Here is a 4,328-nt window from a genome sequence, read left to right as displayed (position 1 = left end):
ACTGTGTGTGTGTGTGTGTGTGTGTGTGTGTGTGTGTGTGTGTGTGCGTCTGCGTTGTGAGTGAGGGAGTGTCTGTTTGCTCTATGGAGAATTCTTCTTTCTTCTCCAGGTGTTGTGTGTGTGTGTCGTATGATTCAAGATGCAGCCAGGAAGGCTTTATGGAACAAAATGATCTATTGTCTTCTAAGCTAAGCGATGTATAGACCAATCCATTTCCCTAACACAGACACATTAACATGCTATGCATAGGAAATCACCTTTATGTGCCTGTCTCTCTCTCTTTCTCTGTCACTCTCTATCTCTCTCAAGCAAGCCTTTGTGACTCATATTTTTAAATCACACACTGGATGAGCTCTAGATGTGACATTTTTGTGGAATACACAAGAACAAAGGAAGGATTACGACATTAGTTCCAGCTAAACAAAGCGAATGCTGCATTAAATATGCCGGTATATCTCAAATGTGTTTTGAGGAAGTCCAATGAAACGCTGTAGGAGTGTGTCAAGTTAAACATTTAAAAGAAATGATGTTTGGGAGACATAAGAGAACAGTTCTGGGAGAGCAAGTCGCAGATTAGAACAAATGTTTCAAGAAGATTCAGAAACAGCAGGAGAGCAGGAGATAAAGCTGAGATGTTACGAGATTGTAATGAAGAGCCAATGTTATATTTATGATGAACATCTGAAAACAGCCAATGCTACAGTACATTTATAACGAACAACCCATTCAATCATAATCATCATTAGAAAATGACCATTAAGAGGTTTGAAAATCACTGTACCACTCTACCAATTCACTACAGTAAACCTACAATAATGAGAGTAATTCAGAGCTGTCGGGTTCGATTTGGCAGAAAATTTCAAGTTTCATGTCATTCCTGCTTGTATTCATGGTTCACAGGCCACCATTCATCCACATGCTGAAGCACTACTGATGTAAACATTTCCTCCGGAAAGAACATGAAGTTGTACACGACTGTTCAAAAGTTTGGGGTCAGCAAGGGATCTTTTTTTTTTTTTTCAAAGAAACTAATACTTTTATTCAGCAAAGACGCATTCACTTGATGAAAAGTGACAGTAAAGACATGTATAATGTTAGAAAGATTCTATTTCAAATAAATTATGTTCTTTTTAAGTTTCTATTTATCAAAGAATTGGGAAAGTTACTTTTAAAAGTAATGCATTACAATATTGCGTTACTCCCTAAAAAGTAACTAATTACGTTACTTAGACCTAGTTGATTTTTATGGAAAGTAATGTCTTGCGTTACTTTTGAGTTACTTTTTAAATCTAGGCAGGGCTTGTTTGTTTTTAATATAAACAAATTCTTCTTTTACAAATGTAAAAGCCCTTTCACACCTGTGTGTGTGTGTGTGTGTGTGTGTGTGTGTGTGTGTGTGTGCGAGAGATAAATATAAACAGCTCCACCGTTCTTTCTGCACTGTCCAATAAAAACCCTCGAGACACTGTAACATCTGTCATGGAGAGAATGACAGAGAGAGAGAAAGGCAACATGAAACCGACAAAAGACCTTCATTCACACACCACATATTTGCACTGACGTTTGGCTGGACCATTTTAAATATAATCATACTTTTGCTGGGGTTAATTCAGGATTTTTCCTAGACATCTCAATGGTAAAAAGTGTCCCAATTTACCCAAGTTCACCCTATATTTAATATGGATGAGTTAAATGTGGTGTGTTTGTAATGATACATTTCTACTGCCGCCTGAAGGTGTCCAGTAATGAACTCTGGTGTTTTCTCCTATATCGATCGACTATATTTAAACCTGATTCCCTCGTACAGAAACACCTGGAGGGGAAGGTAAAGGTTCACCTGCTGCATCAGCTTCCTCCGAGTCCCCATCCATCTACACGCTTTCATTATCTGCCGTTTCACACCGCTGAGCATAAACATCTCCATGAGGAGTTCACAAGTCTGAGAGCTTCGTTCTTTTGAAAGTTCAAGAGTTTTATCGGGAGTTAGAGGGCATGTAACTGGTCAAGGTGTTTGGGACGTGAGTATGTGATTGGTTGTTGGAAGTGACAGAATAGTGCAATTATTCAATTTAGGGATGTTTTTGAGTCACATTTTGAGCTGTTTTGTTCAGTTTCAACAGGAATCACTGTAAAAAAAATTGTAGTTCTTACAGAAAAAAAATATTGTAAAAATTCTACAGTAAAAATGTTAATTGGTAAACTGTATGTAACCTTATCATATACTGTAGAGTGTAGTGAAAGATTCACTCTTCATGGGTAAATGTTGCATTTTATGTAATTTTACTGTACAGTGTGTATGTGGTTTTGAGTGACACTTTGGGCTGTTTTGTTCAATTCCAACAGGCGTTTATTACTGTAAAAATGGTTGTTGTTTATTTAGTTTTGTTTTTTTCACAGAAAAATACTATAAAAATGCTACGGTAAAACCCTGTACAGTAAAAGACTGCAAATGGTTTAACATTGTATTGTATGTAATTTTACTGTAAAATGCTGTCAAATTCATGGTTTTTGGACTATGAATTATCATATAATTTACAGTGTAGAAGGACATTCCTGCATGACTCTTTACATATGGATATATTTTATATAGTTTAGTTTGTTCTAATTCTGTCATCAGTAATGTACATTAGGATGTTGTGTTAATTAATGTTTATTGCATTATTGTCATAAATGAACATTGCACTGTGTGTAATTTTACTGTATATAAGTGCTTTTGCGTCACATTTTGGGCTTGTTTTATTTGATTCCAACAGGTGTTTACCACTGTAAAATTGTAATTTACAGAAAAATACTGTTAAAATGCTACAGTAAAAAAACGGTTATTTGGTGAACTGTATGTTACCTTATAGAATAAAAGACTGTAAATGGTTTAACATTTTACTGTATGTAATTTTACTGTTTTCTTCTTTTGTGTTTTACTGTATGTAATACTAATTTTATAATTAGTATTTGGTTTTATTAATTAATATTAATATTGTATAATTAATAATTAATATTTATTGCATAATGTTCCACATATTTATTCAAACATTGCATAATATATTTATATATATTTATATTTGCATCTCTCTGCCATCATCAGTAGCGAGTCTTAAACTGATTCATATTGCATTCAAATGGGCTTCAACCTTGGTGTTGCTAGCAGCATACTCTACAGTTTGAGCAACAGAACCGTTATTCATACTAACTGCAAATCATACTAAATTAAATTTCCATGCAGACTCGATGATCCACGCCTGAGTTCAGAAAACCAGTTTGACACGACCAAATGAACGAATCAGACTGACTCGGTCCATGGCAGCTCTCGGCACAGAGACCTCAGGGAAATGAACTGATCTGAGCAAATAATATTACGACACATTAAGATTCTAATCAACTGCAGGAAGATAGAGGTCAATTGTTAAGGGTGTTCCAAAACACAAACACACGCACGCAGGGATGCAACAGGGACTGCGACAAAAGACTCACTCCTCCCGCTTCAGAACAAACACACATACAGATGCAATGCGGTGTGAGCAGAATTCAATGTGAAGTTTAAAAAAACACTCATATTGAACTAATTTTCTACACTGACCCTGCATGTGCGTGATGTGACAATAATTGCTTATTTTGATAAATTCGGCTAACCTTCATAAAGTTTGAGCACATGTATAATAGTTTAGTGCCTTTGTACATTTATTGATTTTTTTCAAACCCAAACAGAGCGAGAGATAGAGAGAAATTAAGAGCGAAAAACAAATTCAGCTGACTGTAATTGACTTCACTTCCTTTGTGTTTGGGGTCCCAGAGCCCCCAGTGCTGCGTGTACAAATAATAAGAGTAATTTTGAAATTATACAGTACAATTATTTTCCCTTCAGATTCTTTTAATATGTTCCTGGTGTAGTCAAAACCCAGGAGATGGATATAAAGTTTTAATCCCTCCACTTCATAAACACATTGTTTAAAGAAAATTTTTCCTTTCTCTTTGGAGTGTTACAAGCTCTTGGTGCATAAAGAGGATCTGTAAAGTTGCAAAGACTAAAGTCTCAAATAGAAATATTCTTTATAGAGTCAGCCACGCCTACCTAAAATGGCTCGTTCTAACATGCCCCCACATGTCTACGTCACAATGTGGGAAGATTTGCATAACGCCGCCCAAATGTTCACGCAAAGAAAGAAGACGTAACTTTTATTCTCATTGTAGTATTGTTGTTGCCGCCGCCGCCATGTCGTGAAGATTCTGTGTTTCGTTGTGAAAGAGAAACTACTTTGTTTGGCCTTCCAAAAGAGGACGATATCCACTTCGTCATGCCTAGAGCTGATCCGTGCTGGTTGCTGAGGAAATAC

The sequence above is a fragment of the Sinocyclocheilus anshuiensis genome, unplaced genomic scaffold, assembly GCF_001515605.1.
Source record: "Sinocyclocheilus anshuiensis isolate Anshui unplaced genomic scaffold, SAMN03320099.WGS_v1.1 scaffold2168, whole genome shotgun sequence".
Classification (NCBI taxonomy): Eukaryota; Metazoa; Chordata; class Actinopteri; order Cypriniformes; family Cyprinidae; genus Sinocyclocheilus; species Sinocyclocheilus anshuiensis.
Note: the sequence above shows the minus strand (reverse complement) of the source record.